This window comes from Sceloporus occidentalis, unplaced genomic scaffold (genome assembly GCF_023333645.1).
Source record: "Sceloporus occidentalis isolate IW3139 unplaced genomic scaffold, rSceOcc1.0.p SCAF_7, whole genome shotgun sequence".
NCBI lineage: Eukaryota > Metazoa > Chordata > Lepidosauria > Squamata > Phrynosomatidae > Sceloporus > Sceloporus occidentalis.
The window spans coordinates 53,690,782-53,710,499 of NW_028316987.1; the positions used below are offsets into that span (position 1 = coordinate 53,690,782).

Consider the following 19,718-nt stretch of genomic DNA (forward strand, 5'->3'; position numbering starts at 1 on the left):
ATTTCTTGTAGTTTAAGAAGGACAAAAAAAAGTCCAGGATCTATGTGTGTAAAAACGCTCTGTTTTCAGCAAAGGTATTTTGGTCAGATGGCGGCAATAGAGCAAATTATTCAAATTCTGAATTGGCATCTGAGTCAGACAAAATGATTCTGGCATTCCAGTTACGTTTTGTGTTACAGGCCCATATATATCAGCTGACAACCACCTGTTTGGTATTAGTACAGGAGATCAATATTATTCGGCAAAACATGCCGTACTACTTGCAAAACATTATAGGCATATCGTAATATAAAAACCCTAATGACAGGCATGACGGTCCAGACCAAAGAATGCCTGTATTTAGTGTATAACAAATCCATATCATTTATATAACCTAACAGAGAAATCATTAAATATTTATAATTTCAGTTTCTGAATGCTTCAAAACATTTTTTTAAAAACGCAGGGGGAAACTAACCATATTAGTCGTTCCATTTTCTTGGAAACACACCATTTTGGCAATTAAAAACAAAAACTGAATGCAGGATAATGGCTTCATTCTTTTCTTTGACAGTCTGACTGAGAGAGAACCTGGACTGGTTTCTTGATATTGTTAATATATTCCATAATGAATGGTATGATGTTGTTAAATTATACCATACATTTTTAATTTACCTATATTTAAAACTGTTACTGAAGCCAACATTTCTAGAATGATTAGGTGATATTCAGAATATACTTTTTAAAGGACTACTTTGCTCCGTCTTGGATATTACTACTAATTTTACAAATATTTTACTATTCATTATTATTTTATTTAAAGCATAGAATTAAACTCAAAACATGTTTTCTTCTTTGGGTTCATATATAAACAGCACATATTTTACAAGCCCCATTAAAGATCCTTGATTATTTCATAATAGTGTATCATTCAGAACTGGCAAAAGATTTTATATTTCTCACTGCCAGCAACAAGTATTTAGTAACCTACTATGCAAAGAGTTTGAAAACTACTTTTGTTTTTAAGACACTCACATGACATCTTTAGCCACCTTGGCAACCAGACACCTGGGAAATTCCTCCTTCCCCACCAACCTCAAGTGTATATCAGAATATATTCATATCACATATGTTATTATGGAAGAAGCATCTTACTATGCATCAATTATTGTAATATGCATTCAGTCTAAACTAAGCAGTGGTCAAAGACCAATCTTTTACATTGTATTATGACAGCTGAAATTAACAATATTGATTCCTGTTGGATTTTTGGAGAAGAAAAAAGTCTGGTGTCAAACTCATCAATAGCAATGCAACACTCCTAGAAGGCAAGGGCTAAACTTCTATCACCTATACATTTGTTTTTGCCATAATGGACTTGAGACTTCAATAATTTATTCACTTTCTGGAATCAACGCTTAAGTCTTAAAGTCATCATGTACTTTTTATTTATACTGCATTTAGCAGAGAACATCAGTCAAAAGGAAAATATTACTTACTTTCTCAGAGTAAATACTAGTTTATAAAGGAGTGCAAGGATTTATATCCCTGTCTCCACTAAATGATGGGTCTGTCTCCATTGTAATATTTACCTGGCAGTATTAACCATGGCAACTGAATCTTCTTTGCCAGTTTGGGAGTGGGAATGGGGTGGAAGAGACTTCTATTATTTGGACCAGGAACAACTTAAGGGAAGATTCCCTGTTGCTTCCAGTGACACACTGAGCCAGTTTTAAAGAACTAGTATCTAATTTTATGTGGTGAACTTCACAGAGTGCAGTTTCTGAAGAGTAATATGCTTACCAAGTTGCACATAGTGTCTATTCGAGCTGTCGAAGATAAGGGCAGAAGCATATTATTAATAACTGAAAGCACATATGTGTATGTGAGGAAAAAATGTTCAGCAAATCTGTCACTAGTGCATTTTAAACAGCTTCACTTATGACAAAGTTACTGCAGCTTACAAAAGCTACTTACAAATTTGATTGTTAAAGGAGTTAGAAGTTCTTGCTTTAAGTTAAATTTAATTTTTGAACTTGGTAAAATCTGCTTCTCATCCTGCGTGTTATCAGTGCCAGTGTCATTATTTGCAACAAATACAATTAGAATAATACAAGTAGTGTACAGTGTGAAGATATGTAAAGGGTGATTGATGATGCTGGGCATCAGTGTTTGGAAACTGTGTTGAAGATTGCCCTGTGTACAAAACAAGCAAAGTTAACACCAATTCTAATACTGAGAATACATGAAAAAGATTAGTGCAGCAACCAAGTTTCAAGAAATGGCCAATGTTCTAAGAAAGTGTTACCCTTCTATTAACAGCAACATTTCCTTGTATAGAATTCAGAGACATAGCCATGTTAGTCTATAATATCAGTATGCAAAGGGATCAGGTAGCACCTTTGAGAGTGTGTGGAAGAAGCTGTAGCCTAAAACCTGTAGCTTTTGCAGATCTACTTCCTCAAATCATGTTATTACTGCCAGTGTCATTATTTGCAACAAATATGATTAGAATAATAAAAGTAGTGTATAGTATGAAGATATGTAAAGGGTGGTTGGCTTATATAGACTACACAATAAAATCTTTACTGACATCTGTGCGAAAGCTATTTAATGCCATCTGCATTCACATCAGTATGTGAAAGGTGTTTGAGTTCTCTGAAAGTTCTTCATGGATACTAATAATACTAGAGGTTTGATGGTATTTGTGTTGAGATAATAATTCATTGAGCAGCTGTATTCAATTCAGACTACATTCAGTTATGCCAAAATAAAATTTTTAGAGGGACAGTAGGAGTAATTCCAGAGACACAAATTACATTCTTAAAAAGTGGATCTGAGATCAGAAATTAGACTTGAAGATATCAGGATTAGCATACATAGTTCACCACTCTGAAGAGCCTACGTGGTGTAGTGGTTTGAGCATTGGACTACAACTCTGGAGACCAGATTTGAATCCCCGCTCAGTCATGGAAAACCACCTGGTGACCTTGGCTGAGTCACACTGTCTCAGCCTCAGAGCAAGGACAGACCCTCTTTTTTCTTGCCAAGAAACCCCTGTCACCTTAGGGCCGCTATAAGTTGGCAATAACTTTAGGCACACAACAACCAAGTGCTGAATCCAACTTTAGCCGTACTTAAAGTAGGTTCATTGAAATGAATGAGACTTACTTTTCACTGTTTCATTTATTCCAGTGAGTCTACTCTAAGTAAGAATAATGTCGGATTTCATTCATACTGCATACATTTCTTACTGTTCATTTACATTTTTTTTTTTTTTGTCGAGGCAATTATTGTAGGATGCACTAAACTACTTGAATCTGTATATAAAAGCTCACATTCACAGTAAAACCTGCTAGCATTTGTATTGGAAGTTTTTTTTTAATCACTTTACATAGACCTTTGAATTATGTGTGCATTGATTGTGGTATGTGTTTTCATGAAGTCTTCTCCATCTGTGCAAATAATTCATTATAGTAAGAAAAATAGTATTAAACATATCAGAATTGTATCCCTGTGAAACATAATATGCATCCCATATGATAGAGCAATATTTTTTTTCAATCTTGCAAATGCTCCGGTTTGTTTTATCTTATAACATGACCTTAAGGGCTTTAAGTTCAAATTTCACCCTTTTGCCTGAGATATCAGGGTTTGATCCTTATAATATTGGCGGATGTTATGAAATTCTGCCGTTTTATTTTATGAACATGGAGTGACTCTTAATATATCTTTCAACAGATACTGAATTTCACACCTTTGTCAATTGCTTATGCATCTGCTAAATGCTAAAGGACAGGATACTAAGCTGTGCCTCTTAATTTTGATTGTGAATGCTCACATAAATAATTTATTTCTAGACAGGTTAAACAGGATTTGCAAAACAGATTGTGCATATCCTTTGCTCTCCCTTCTTTCTCCCAAGGGGTTTTGGGTCAGTAGGAAAAATGTTTATTGTTAGTTTGGTTTCAAAAATGTTTTGAGTCACAGCTATATCTATATATTTTATCTCAAAAGATATACATAGACTTCAGATGAAAAATATATCTGAGCACACTTGTCAAATATTGTTACTGTAATTATGGAAACAGAAACCGAGGTGAAAAGATTTTTCTTGCAACTGAGAACATTTCTCAATGGCTAATAAGTGGAAGGACTGTATTTGTTAAATACCTATATATAAATAGTGTTTTAAACAGCTCCTCAACTGATGAACAGGACAGTTTGTAGTGTTTCAATTCGTAAAATGCAAAAAATAATAAAATACATAAGACGGATGAGGACTGGTATGCCTCTTCAAAAATATAAGAAGTGCCTCAAACACTTAAAATCAAGATTTTGAGTTTAAACATTGTATATTTTAACAATTCCCTATTCAGGTATTAACCCTGTGCTTATCAGCTTGATAACCTTGGTCATATGAGCTGCATTTTGGCATAGAAATATTTAGAATGGTATGTTTTGACTATTGCATTATGTGGCCTGTGGTATTACACTGGTATTGTAAGCCCATCCTGAACATGAATCGGTATACAGCATGAGGCAGGACTATTACAAGAGAAGGGTATATAACATGGTAACCAGTCTGGAAGTATATAAGTTACCATAAGGCATCCATATCATGTGTATCTAATATATGGTAGTCACTTTTTAAATCAGGATTACATCTGATAGGAAGCAAAGTAAAATTGACCTAGAATTGTTAATGTGCATAGTGTACATAGTAGACATTTAGGCTACATTCAGTACATAGGAACTTCGAAATAACTCTCACTGAGGAGGCTGCACTCTCTTTTATGGGGCATTGTACCATTTTTGGAGTAGTAGCCAGTGTGTTGTGGTTTGAGTATTGGACTATAACTCTGGACATCAGGATTTGAATCCCTGCTGGAGCATAAAACCCACAAGGTTGACCTCGGGCAAGTCACATTCTCTCAGACCCAGAGGATGGCAATGGCAAACTCCCTCTGAAGAAACTATGATAGGTTTACCTTAGGGTCACCATAAGTAAAAAGTGACTTGGAGGCACAAAACAAAGTCATTTCTCAGCTAATACATTTGGAAATTCCGTTAATTAGTTATATAATAGATAACCCAGCTGTGGAATGACCATCTCCATCCCTAGTAGAATAATCCTATAGACTTTGATGCATGATAGTGAGGAGAAAAGAAATGACTGCTTCACGTTTGTGTGTGTGTAGTGAGTATAACCAGACAGAATGGTTGACTGCATACAAGTCAAATGTATTTTGTTTTATTATTATTTTTTGTAAAAGTGGAATGTGAATCCTTAAATAAATTTAATTGGACAAGGCAATGAAATTTGGAGGTTAAAACCTTGTGGATCAACCACTATTGCAAAAGAAATGTTTACTGGGCTTTTATATTACAAACAGCTTAGCTTGTCAGTCAAACTGATCTGCATTATCAAAAGAATAGCCATTCCAGGCTCCTAAAACTTTATTACTCAAATATTTTAACGTACACACTCATTTGTGTATACTCTCTGCCTTTCCAAATACAAAAGGATCTTTTTCCATAAGCTGCACCTCTCAGTATTCTTTGCCTAAAAAATTAGGCCTATGAAATGAATGGCATAGGTCGACAGGTGACTTCCATGCACATACACACACTTGAACGATCTGGTGTAGGTAACACAGTCCTAGACAGATCAGAGCTAAAGATTTCATCTGGGGAGGCTGGATAACCACTAATGCATCCACAAGCATCCAGCTTGTTTCAGATAAGTAGCCTTGACATGATCCTTGGCTGTCCCTTTCAACAATTAGAAATGTTTTTCATTTCTTCTGATTGTGAAAAGACATGATCCATTTCTCTGTGAATGGAGGTGACCTAGCTGTCACCGATACCCTCATAGCCTCACAACATCGGTATTTTATAGTACATTTTTCTATAACTGTCTTTCACCCCCATAGAGTGAATCATGAAGCTTGTACTCCAAAAGTTGTAGTGGCTTCCTAGAAGCTCTCTAGGCACAGTTCAAAGTGTGATCATCTTGTAACCATATGGTTTCATTTCCATTAACCCTGTACTTTCATTACTTGCTGTATTTGAGCTATTCATTCATGAAAGGAAATGGGCCCTTGTATAGTGTGTGATCTGACTGCTGTTTGAAAGTACTCTTTAAAATTTAATACCTGTTCCAAAACATGTTTTCTGGAGACCTTTTAGTAAAAATTACATGAAGTAGACTTTATTTAGTTATTACATATATGTAGTTGTTGATGAAAAATGTCAAATTATTGATGGAATGTAAGAACAAATATTCTTCCATCCTGCTCAGTCTTCAGACGGTGTTTCACATATAGATTCTGTCTCTTTAAAAATGCAGTCTCCTCTATTTGCCCTATTAATTGTTGATATGTTGCCATCCATGAGACAAAAATTAGAGCTGTAATTAAATAATCATGTGATGCTCCTTAGTGCCAGTGAGAGCAAACTCATTTTTCCGGGCCCTGATGGTCACTGATTATTGTATTACTACTGGCTTGCTTAATTTATTTATTTATTTTGTGAATAGCTATGTATGCTAACTGCTGGCCTTATTTTTAAAATTAAAGAAAGTGAAAAACACTAAGTTAATTGGCTAGTAATCCACAGGGACTTTAAACAAACCTACCTTTTCTGGTTTTGGTTACCAGATTGGGAGAACTACATCATTGGTGTGGATTGTGTGTCATTTAATTTACACTGGTGTTTTGGCTGGGGTGGATGCATATGGGGAATGCCAGGAGAATTACAAAAGGAGTAGGGTATTAAAATTCAGAAATGATTAAAATTGAAATAAAAGGATGCTGCTTCTTTGCCAGTACTCTGGCAGTCATAATGACACACAGAGATTAGTTTCCACCTTCATCTTTTCCTTCTTTCTCATTTCCTCTTGTTTATTGTTGACACATTTTCCTATGCCTTTGCTTCTCATGTCTGTGTCTCCTGCAGATATTCCTACTTTTTTCCTCCTTTTTAGTATGGAGATGCTTACTTAACCTTATTATTACAATAACAGAATAGCTTATTAATATTTAATATCCATGTGTTCTGAAATTTCTGAAAGTTAGGTCACCTCTATTAAATGATACACAATTTTATTGTTTTTTTTAAATAATTACCTTGCTCTTATACCTTCTTCTTTTAATGGTGATTTAACTTGAAATGTTTTAACACCTGTGTTAGGATACTTGGGGGGTGGGTGGGAAGAAAAGAACTTATCAGTCATGGATAATCAATTATGCATGAATTCAAATTTAACAGATGGATGTTGGGAGTTAAAAATTTCTCATTTAGCTTCATGATTTCCCCCCCCTGTTTGTGCGACACCTGTCTCTTATGTATAGATAAACATCTAACGTACTTTACAGCTTTTCTTATGTTTTTAGGCAGGTTTTTTTTTCATATCAAAAATCCCTTCTACCTGTTCCCCACTCATTCTTTTTATATTTTAGGGATTCATTATGACTTTGGGTTGTATAGTATGTTGGCTTGTGAAAACATATTAACTTTTAAATCACATGTAATGTGGAACTTCACAGCTTGACAGTATTAAAGCAGTTTGGCTATCTCAATGACAATACAATAGATATATACTGACCTATTTGGCTGCAGATATTAATACTTACTCTAGTTAGCTATGCAGGTAACCACATATGAGAAACGATTCTTGACCATGACCAGACTTGGCATTCTGAGTGATAAAATTTCAGTCACTGTACTGCTTCCTTTATTTCAAAACTATCATAAATGTACATTTGCACCAGATAACTATTGTGGCACACTTATGGTAGGTGATGCATTCATCTTGCGTTAAGTTAAACCTTCATTGAACTTTAAGGGACTAAGGAAGTAGAAAGTGGCACCTGGGATTTACTTTCAACAGCAGTGAATCGAATCACTGTGTATGTCACTTTGTCCAGCTTCTTCTGAGTGGTCACACAAGTTTATTTCATTCAGGAAAAAGTGAACACAGAAATATGAACAAAAGGCATGAAAAACTACAAAAGCAGTTATTGCCGTAAATTACTTGCAACTGGAGAATGAGCAGCAATAATTTCCTACAATATATTTCTTTCTTAATAAAGGCACTTTTAAAGTATCTTCAGCTTGTATGTGTGCACAGATATGTAATGTGATGGCTTTAAAATGTCATAAATGGTTGCGCCAGTATTTATGTCTTTTTATATATTTCGGAAACAAACTGGTTTTGTACTGCAGCACATAATGTGACTGAGATAGACTGAGTCTACCCTCCCTTTACTATAGATATGTATATTTGTATGAACATATGTTTCAATATTTAGTAAAAGAAAGTGGTTTCCCCAAAATATACTATTTGGATTTTAAACCAAACTTTAGTCACAAATGGCAGAGAGAAATCTCCAATGTATGCAACTTCATTATATAAAGAGATTTAAATATGGATAAAGACAATTTTAAGTGTTCCTGTAAGGAGAAAGAATTAAAGGAAATGAAGGGCAGTGTTCTGTCTGTGTTTTAAACAAGTTGTTTTGAGGAAATGAACTTATATGATCTAACAGGGCAACCCTGTGAACATTAGTTATGTCAGTCTGCTCATTAAGCTTCATGCCGTAATCTGTTTAGATAACACATGGATATTTTACTGCATATTACTTTTGATCTTGAATTTGTTAACAAAGCCATGACAATATCAAAAATATATACGTACTTTTAAAAAATGTGTTGCAGGAACAACTAACTGCAGTGGGCAGAGGGGGCAGTATGGCACACAAAAGTGTGTGCACCTATGTCTTTACATGTGTATGAGAGAGAGAATACACACTTGATTCTGTGGTTATTTGCTACATGTACACTGTTGAACAGGACTGGGAAACTTGTGGTCTTCTGGATGTTACCATTGGCTATGTTGTTTACAGTTGATGGGAGATGCTTTGCAGCATTCCCCAGCTCTAGCATAAAGTGTGAAGGAAACAAAACTGCAACTGGTTATACACCAAAAAATTACAACCAACCAGTTAGCCAGCGTGTTTACCAGAACAAATGTTGGTGTACATGTGGTTGCTGAACAGTGTGAAGTGGTCAGTGCAGACAGATAATAAAACAGGAAGAACTTTAAAAAAACTATCCACTTTTGGTGGCCTTTCTTTTCCAATTACCCATCCAAGACAATTACTATTCAAATCAGGTATTTTTCAGTGGAATTAATTACCCCCAAAGACTGCTATCCTTGTTAGCAGGCAATATTGTTAGAAGCAATATGTTAGTGAGAAAAAAACATTAAAAGTATGCAACATCTCATTTCTTTTATTATTGGCATAATATTCTAATGGTCTTCTTTGTTTTTGCTTTAAATCGGTCATGACAAAAATTCAAGAAGTTTTTTTTAATGTGTGTACATGAGTAGGATTTAATATTGCTTGCCTACTAGTCTTAGTGCCTAGTTGTTTTTTGTTGTTTAGTTGTTATTTGTACTGAGTTCTGAGATCATAAATTTGAAACGCTGAAGGTTATATGGAAAAAGTAGTGTTTATGTCTGTCCTTTGAATACCTGCAGAGCTCAATGGCTGCACCAAGTCAACCCAAGTGCAAGCTATTAGACATTCTGTTTGTAGTCAATATCTTGGAGTCAATTAAGCTTGATTGTGAGTTGTATACTACTGTTGTTGAATAGAACTGTATATGGTATTTTCATTTCTCTGTTCTTCCCTGGACCACTTTCTTATCCATTGCCCGCCTCCATGCTGAACGAAGTGGAAGAACTGGCAGGAGATGGCGAATTTCCTGTTAGCAACAAATGATCCCTTAAGAATGATGCTCCTCAAAGTGGGAGAGGGTCAGTAAAAAGCAAACAGAAACATGTAGCAGCTGTTTAAAGGGGCCAAAAATATGTAGGAAGTGTTGCACATAAACTGCATTTCAAAGGTGATATACCCTAGTGATGTTATAATAATGCCAGAAGCCTTCAAGCAGAAACTGAGAACTGAAATGGTTGTTATCAGAAGTGAATATATAATGGGCATATGAAAGTTGCAGTACAAGTGTGAAAAACAGTAGGATGCAATTCTCACAAGATATAAAATGTATAGAAATACACAAGTTTGTTGGATATTGTGTTGCTATGTACTTCAGAAGACATAGTTGTTATTTTTAAAGAAAGAGTCAGAAGATGGAAGAGGCACAAACTCCCCCTCTAAATCACTATGGGTGGAAATACAAGGGTCCTGAAGTAATTTTGTACTTACATACTACCACCCCTCATGATTCAAGATAGAGAAAAGGCGGGCACATGTTATCAAATTGACTTCAGTGGCAACATACAAGTGGCAACATAGGTATCCATTTACAATGCAGTCCTACACTTACTTACTGAAGAGGACTTCTGAATATATATAAAGATGATACAGGTGATTGACCAACCAGAGGGATGCAATTCTGGACTTCATTGTGATTGTGCCAAGGATGTAGCACAAGGCAGAAATTCCATTGCATTGCTCTGCTGAATTGTATATATGTAACACATATTTTGAGATGAAAGTTTCCCAGAAAATCTAACATGATTATATTTAATTTTAAAATAGGAAACCTTGCAAAAATGTGGGAAAGTTGAAAGGGATAATCACAATGGGGATTCAAATAAACTACAGACTGTTTAAAGCCACTATAATCAACGCTGAATCAGAACGCATACCACAGAATAGGAGGGATACAAACAAGTCCAGAAGAATGACAGTGTGGTTAACAAGCAGAGTTAAGAAAACTATAAAAGGCAGCAATATTACTTTTAAAAAGCAGAGTCCAGACTAGGAAAATAAGGCACAATAAAGAGCAATAACTCAGGCAGAAGCAAATTTTATATTGCAAAAGGGTTCCCCCTCTTAAATACCCTTAAATACAAGGTGTTTGAGTACAGAAGAAGCAAAATCCATGCTGGATGCTATTGGACAATATGATGCCTGGAAATGCTATTTGTAGGGAAAGATAATGGAGAATTGAGAGACATAATGTTGACAAGAAACATGGGCAAAACACTGGCAGTAAGAGCTGGCTTCAGCATGGGAGCATGGCATTCAGAAAGCGCACACACCCAGGTCACCGGGAAGCTGCATAGCTGACTGCATGTACAGTAGCTTCATGGTTTTTCGGCAGCATGGTGTTTACACATGCCATGCTACAGAAAAGCCGCCACCACGGCGGCAAAGCCACTTTTTTCCTGGATCAAAAAGGAGCAGCTTCCTGCTGCTTCTTTTTGAACTGGGAAACACCGGGTTGCAGAATGGCATGTGGTTGCTGAGGGCCCAACCTGGTTGATCAAAAGGGCACCGTCATGCTGCCCCTTTAGGGCCATCTGTTTTGGACAACAGTTTTAGCACTGCTTGTAAAATTAAAAGTTGACAAATCATCAGGTCTAGATGCCACCTGATAAATCTTCAAGAGCACATATGAAATAGTTCTTTTCAAATAAATATGCAGATTGCCTAAAACAATCTTTTTACTGAAGGATTAAAAAGTTGCCATTGCAACACATTTTTAGTGTACTGCATCAGATGAAGTCTACAGAAGTTCATGCAATAAGCTTCTTTCAGTTAGGGCTGGAGCAGATGGGCAGGAAAAAGCTGCTCGACCCTGCTTTTTCCCAAAGTGGTTCAAAACCCTGCTGTCAGTACAGCCCATTCCCAAGGCGAGTCAAATGCACACAGCCCGACTGCATTGTGTGGTGTCAAGCAACCGCTGGGTAACTTCTTGTTACCTCCTCACTATACATGTGCACTATTGCATGTACACACCACTGGAAACTCCCAAATACCTCCCACATCTGCCAAGATTCCATCCCATTGAGTAGCTCCCCCTTTTACCGGCCACACAGTCACACCTGTGATGCTCTGCCTGTACAGGATATTGGTGTGCAAGTGATACATAACAGAGGCCTTTCCTATATACATGTGCACTATTGCGCCCCCCCCCCGGACTGTCTGGTTTGTGTATGTTGTCATTACATCCATTGGAGTTTTCGCATTGTCACTGCTTTGCTTTGCCGCAGCTCTGCATCTGCATTGGGGTGTTTATATGCTGGCATGAGGATGTGCATCTTCCTTGCTAAGCCAAACTATCATGGGTTCAGTTTGCTCCGGTTTTTAGTCCCAGATTACGTCTTTGGTCTAGTTCCCGTGTGCACCTTCTAAACACCCTATCTTCAAAGCAGTTCGTTGTTGTCACACTTTTCTTTTTGTTGTCACAACTTTTTCTTTCTGGTGGGTGTGGTATCCAGGGCTGTATAGCACTGGATTGAGAGTCTTTCGTGACCTGGGAGCACTAAGGGCATGAGGTGTGGCCATTGTGGGGGCCACATCGATTCAGCAGCTCCCGGTGACTAGGGGCTTAATAGCGAACATGCGATCGACCAGTTGCATGTCTTATCCAGGGCGCTTATCGTGGCCCCATATCATCCCAAAGCTTGGCCCTGACCAAGCATATTGGTTCATTGACCAGTCAAGGGTTTTTTGATGATCCAGATCCAGACCTCATGCTTTGGGCCAACCCCTACCCCTGTGCTGTTTGATTAATAAAGTTGTGGCCTTTCTTTCAATTCGGTGTCTCAATCTTTTATGGCAGCCTCCCTCCTCCCATCTTCAAAGCAATTCAAAACCATTTTATTTGGCTTGTTTGTTCCACCCCTTAGTCTCAAAGGTGCTACAAGATATGTCTGTATACTATTTATCTTTCTTATGAATGTACATTTGAGAAATTCAGTAAATGGTTAGATAGCAAGAAGTAGGAGGGAGGAGTAAATAGTTTTCACAGTGGTGAAAGCACCCTCACATCTGTATTGGAATTGTGCTATTTAACCTATTCATAAATCATCTTATCAGATATTATGAGTGAAGTAGCCAAATTTGCAAATGGAACCAAAGAACTGGTGAATACCAGTTAACAAGAGCTTAAATACTGTCTCTTCCAACTGGGAAATACAATGGCAGATTCATATAAGTGTAAATCAGTGGAAAGTGATACCCATGGGAGACAAAAGAAGGAGCAGCAGCAGCAGCAAGATTCATACATTTTATGATAGAATCTGAACTGGCTGTGACTGTCCATGAAACAGATGGCTCAGTTAAATCTAGGAAACAAGATGCAAGAAAACAGGAGGTAGTCTATGGGTGATAGACAAATGCAGAAAGAGGAGTAAAAGATGTTGTGTTGTATGACCTTTTCAGGCAATCTTTCATTTCAGGTCAGAGGAAGATAGTTTGCTTTTTCTTAAAGCTAATCATGATTTGAAATTTATTTATGGGTAGTTATGTGGCTACAATATTTCTGCATGTTGGGGGCAGTTTGAAGAAGTAACACACTTTTAGGGGATATGGGGAGGTATGGTCTGACAAAGGATGAATCAACTAAAGTAAAAAATATTAAGATCTAGCTGTACTCTCAGCCCTTTTTTTTCAGGCAATGCAATTTGGGGCATGGAGTTGACTGGTGGTGGTAGGACACTATTTTGATTTGTAATTCCAAGTAAAGGAAGTGAATGACAGCAATTTAAAGGACGTGGATGGCAGCAACTTGGTAAAAAAGCTAAGACTGAATTCTGCATGAAAATGTGGCAAGTTTCCCACCTAAAACCTGGCCCCAGGATGGCTGGGATGCCTATCTAATTCTAATCTGTTATATAACTCCTACCATATATGCATGGCATTAGGTGTTATGGTTATGATGGAGAAGAAGGTTACCCAGCAGGCATGATTGGACTGGCAGTTGACATAAAAATGGCAAGCATTCTCCTCTGGGAATCAAATCCTTATCCAACCACATACCGAATTGACTTTTATCAGTCACAGCCACTCAACCTAACTTAAATCCCAGGGTTTTGTTAGAATGACACTATCATTGCATCTATGCTGTGGTGATAATTTAGCTATTCTACACAATTATATAATCTAGTGGTAAGGGCAAGGAAAAGGAGTATGTGACATGTTTTCAGGTACAATATCTTGCATACTCCAGATTGAACTGCGCTAATTTTGGATGCTGTTCAAATGATGTCCATGTCTCTGTCAATCATGGGTGCTTTGATATACTTCAAATAATTTCACTTGATGGGGGGAGGGAGGGTCCTTGTAGATGTCTGGCCAATCAAATATCCTCTTATAATATTTATCCTTTCTTGATAGTTATAGCCAGTCAGAGAGAGCTGGCCACTTTGGTCCTGAATATGATAATAGTTTTCCTGGAGGAATGAGAATTCTGATATCCCTACTGAACGAACTATATGTGGACTCCCTGGACTGAAATATTTTCTGTCCCATTTTCAATCTTACATTTTTGGAGGCACCATGAAATAAGAGGAGGTGATATAGCTGCAGACTTCTACATAAAGCTGATTCTGTACATCAAGGGTCACAAAAGAGTAGCTTGCAGACACAACAATCAAGATGTGATCCCCCAAAATCTTCTGTTAGTCTCTCAAATTTAAAAACTGACACATTTCTGGGTGATTTTCACTCTAAAACCATGCAGATACAGTGTGTACAAAAACATCCACAGAAAAAGCCCTAGAATTACACCACATCTGAATATGTTTCTGTTCTAGTCTTTCTTAAAAGGGTGGCTGGAAGTAACACAAAATCACTTCCATTTGCCATTTTGAAAGGGATTGCAAAGACAATGCAGATACTGTAGTTTGGTATGGTGTGTGTGCTCTCTCTCTGTGTGTGCGCTCTCTGTGCTGGAATTAGCCCATAACCCACCATATTCCTTATGGTAGTGTGTGCCATGGTTTGGTTTTTGTGGTCTCCTCAATGGCTTTTGATATCATTCTGGATTACATGGCCAGAATATATGTTAGCAGCACAATGCTGTGAAGGTTTTGTTCATACCTGTTAAATCCAAAAAGATGGCTCTGGAGAAGGGGCCACACCCACTTGGCACTATGCCCAATGGGATATTTCGTATAGGATCCTACCAGTATCATCTTATCTCACATACTTTGTAACATGCATGAAACCAGTGTATCTGAATCTAGAAACCTGAATTAAATGTAATCATTCTGTCATCCAACTCATAGTTTCCTTAAAAAAAATATTACAAGTAAAGGCTGTAAGAAAAAAATCTTTAAAAATAAATAATATAAAACCATACATGTAACATGCACTTGGAACATATGTGTTAAACTGAGTAGCTTCCCCAAATTAAATATTGTCTTCCCAAATAGATTTTAAAATGTCCTGCTCTCCTATAACTACTGAGTTCCGTGCTTAGCTTATTTATTATCTAGTGACTGGAGAAGACAACTTTTCAATGCTGTTATTGCCCTTCATTATGAAATATTGTATTCTCTAAGATGTGTGGTACTTAAAAAAAAAACCTTAACTACAAGTATCCAAGGGACTGAGCTGCTCTGTGGGTTAGTTGTTTTTCATCTAGCACACCTGCTTATTATACAATGCTAACCTGCCCATTACTTTGAATTCAAACTATATTTAGTAATTCCTTAAATATATGATAGAAGATAGGGGGGAAATGTCTAAAAAAAAGAGGTATGTTAGCTGGACATGTGTGCCAATTTGAATAGGTAACACAATCTTTTTCTTGTGATATGGTCAACATATGAAACTGACAACATCATATTGTGATCTTTTCCTGGTTTTTTTAAGTGCTGAGGAAAGTTGTATTCATTGAACAATTCCTAGAGAGTAAACACCTGTATTTGTTTCTGTAATTTGCACTGGATTAGATCCAGATTTAGGCTAGTCAAACAGGACTGATGGGAACAATCTACCTGCTTTCCTCCTGCATTACACAGAAAGTACAACAATCCCTCTGATTGTGCTTGGGGGGGGGGGTGAAAGGGAAGAGGGAAACCCCAGAAAATCAGAAGGCGAGTGTTGGAGTTGGTGGTCAGCTTAAAGCAAAAGAAAATAACCACTGACTAGTAACCTCAAGCTATTGCTTCAACATTGTTACAAAAATACCTCTGTCAAAAGTAGTTTTAAGTTGGATTGATGTTCTACATGGAGTTCAACATTCTCAATGGAACTTTTTATATGCTGTCTTTTTCTCCAAGGAGCTCACCCACACACCCCTGCCACATGAGATAAGCCAGGCTGAGAGGTAGCGGCTGTTCTGTAAATTTCATGGTTTGGTTTAGTGAAGATTTAAACCTGGATTTTTCCCAGTCCTAGATTTTGTATTTTAAACATCACACTGTGTCCAGTCTCAGCATTCATTTCTAGTTGGAAATGGCATCTTACCTATTTTACTGAAGTTCTGTTGAATATTTTTGGACTTCATTAACGAAATTCTGTTTAAATGAGTGCAGGAACAAATTAAGAGACAGCGTTCATGTACGCCTTTGCCTCTATTTGAAATGATTTGATCATATTGACTTCGGTGGGAAGAAGCTATTTACACAGTGAAACCCAAACTATTTATGATTCTTTATCCCTTTCCAGTTAAACTGTGGGGGATGGGAAGAACTGGCTCTGTGTCCCTAAGGGGTATTTAGATTTATTCCTTGAGACCTATGTTATGGCAAGCTGTCACTGATTTTATAATGATGGCAGTTTGGAGAACTAATTTAGTATTGCATAGAACCTTTTTCTTAACCTTTTCTTTACTAGGGGCCCCTTTTAAATATATTTTGTTGCCACAATTCTCCCAAGACGTAACTCAAAATTTCAACCAACAACAACAGTAGTAGTAGTAACAACAACAACACCTTAACACTAAACCATTAAGAACCACACCATTTGTTAAACATTCCCTCTCAGGCACCGGCAGTGGAGGGAAGAATTTCCCCCTGCTTCTTCCACATTGCGGCTGAAGTGGATTGAATGGCAATGCACAGGCCCAGTCTGCCAGCCTTTGCTTTGGCTCATGTCAAGGGGCCTCTCCACTGAGGATAGTGAAAAACCTTCACACCTTCATAGACCCCCCTATGAGGACATTGCAGCCTCCTGGGGGTCTGCAGACTACAGGTCAGGAACCATTTGCCTAGAGGCTTGCTGTTCAATGAAAAACAAAAGAGAAAGGGTTTTTGTTTAGGATCGTCCCACAATCCCAAACCAACAGATCATCACCAGTTTCTCCTTGATATTATTTAAATAAGGTTCTTTGTATCACTGTGAAGTGATTTGATTATATTGACTTCATTGGGAAATAACTATTCACACAGGGAAAACCAAGTGGCTTATTATTTTTCCCTCTTTTTAGTAAATGGGAGGGACAAGTAGTATTTGAACTTATTTCCTGTGACCCATATTATGCCAGGCTGCTATTGGTTTCTAATAATGACAGTTTGGAGAACTAATTTGGTTTTGCATAGACTAGAGCAGTGATTCTTAAACTTTTCTTTACTCTTTAAATAAGATTTGTTGCTGCAGACTCCCACCAAGAGTTAACTCAAGGTTTAATTTAATATAATAATAATAATAATAATAATAATAATAATAACCTCAACACTGAATCATTAACAGTTATACCATCTGTTAAACCTCCCTTAAGAGGAGCCAGAGGAAGAGGAAAGACTTTCATCCTGATTCTTCCCACCAGTTTGTGGCTGGAGCAGATTGAACGGCAATATGTAGGCCCAGCCAGTCTTTGCTTTGGCTCCTGTTATGTGGCTGATCTACTGTGAGGAGGAGGTGGGCTGAGCAATCTTTAAGCCTTTGTCGATCCCCTGTGAGGACATAGCAGCCTCCTGGGAGTTCTTGGACCAGATATTGAGATGTACTGTCTTAGAGGTTTGTTGTTTAATGGGGGAAAAGGAGAAACAATCTTTGTTTAGGGCCTTTCCACAACCTTACACCCATATCTCTGTCTTTTCCTTGCTATTATTTAAATAAGATTCGGTCTATAATATATTCTCATCCACAAGATTCTGTGACCCAACTAATCACCCACACCCAACATTCCTCTAGTTTGAAAATTTCACTTGCTATCACACTCCAAGATTCCTTACTCCTAAAAAGGTTAATTGACACTTAGTATTTTGGTAATTCATGAGTTAAATATAATGCCATTTCTCTATTTAAGGGCTCGTCATCAATAGAAAAATACCTACTTGCATTTTTACATGTCTGAAATCTCAACTGATTCACTCAACCACAGATTAAAATACTTCTGACACTTCTTGGGGGATATTACATGTTTTTAAACCAATTAAAGCTTTAAACATTGATAAGTGCTTGGCTGTTCTTATAGGGACAGATGCAGAAAAAGGAATTCATTATTACTATTAGCAATTAATTACTAGACTGCAGAATTTACAGTTATTTCTATTTTACGCTATTCTCTCAGAACTTAACAGAGGCAGCACAGTTTTATACAAACTGTTTGTGATCAATATGAAAGAGATCCAAAATACAGAACTTGCTACTGAGATTAAAGCATGTTAATGAAAATGTATTGCTAACACCAAGACCATGAAGCTTTGCATAGATGTAGCACTGGAATCAGCAGTATAGGAGGGGATGTATTTAGTGATTAGAGCACATGCTTTGTATGCAAAAGGTCCCAATTTTAATGTCTGCTAACTTTAGGCAGGGCAAAAGAAGGGTTGAAACTTGGGGGAGGGAGCTGTTGCCAGTCATTGGTCAATTCTGAGCTAGATATATCAATTCATATAAGCTTATTATATTCCTATCATACTAGCTATAGTAGCAATAATAACAATAGCTACATTATGGTTAATATTGTTGCTGTAATTGCCATTGTTGTTCTTACTGTGGACGCATAAATACCTTAAAGGCACCAGATCCCAACTGATTTCCGAAGCTAAGCAGGGTCAGCTTGGAAATGGGAGACTACCAATGAATATCAAGTGCTGCAGTCTCTATTTCAGGGGAAGGAACAGGCAAAACCACCCTCTAAGTGTTCCTTATCTAGAAAACCCCTATGAAATTCATGGAATCACCATAAGTTGATAGGCAACTTGAAGGCACTCACACACACATCCTGTTATATTCATGTTACCGTATATACTCGACTATAAGTCAAGAAGTTTATGCCCCAAAATTGCCCCTAAAATCTTGGGTAGACTTATAGGCCCGTTGCAAACGGGCACCCTAGGATGGACTCAGACCATGCTAGGGTTAGAAAGGGGCATCTCTTCCAGACACCCCTAACCCTAGCACGGACTGAGTCCGTAACAAATGGTGGCGGCCGTTCCACACAGCCGCCGCCATCTTGATGTAACGGATGCTCTGCGTCCACACGTCACGCCCCAGAAGTGACGCTGCAAGTGCGCGACTAGTGCCTCACGGCATCTTTTCCGGGGCCCAGGAAGGAGCGCAATTTCCGCGCTCCTTCCTTGGAGCGTCCAGGAGCCACGTGGTTTAAAGGCTGTGGTTCCCGGACGCTGCAAGCGGAGGTGGAGCCAGACCGCCGCTTCTCAGCGGTATGTAACCCGCCATAGAAAGGTGAACGCAACAGTAGTGCTTAGAAAGGTCCTATAGCAAGCAAGCCTGACACCCTAATCTCCATTGAATTCCTCTCCCTCCTTTTCATCCTATCAGAAAAAACTCCCCTTTGAAAAGCACTTGCCTGGTCTGTTTGCAAGCCTTTGCTTCCCTGGTTGTTTGCAAGCCTTTCTTTCCCTGGTCCATTTGCAAGCCTTTCTTTTCCTGGTCCGTTTGCAAGCCTTTGCTTCCTGTGGAAACAACTCTTCCTAGAGGTCCAGAGAAGGAAACAGAGGGACGGAAGTGGTATTTTCCCCTTTCCATCCTTCCTTATGGCCCTCTAAATTTTACCCT

The 19,718-nt window shown here is 37.8% G+C and overlaps 1 protein-coding gene across 1 annotated transcript in view; it reads left to right on the plus strand.

Annotated features, from left to right (window-relative positions):
• SATB1 (SATB homeobox 1) overlaps window positions 1-19,718 on the plus strand; it is a 140,332-nt gene that overhangs the window by 2,465 nt on the left and 118,149 nt on the right. The window lies entirely within an intron of this gene.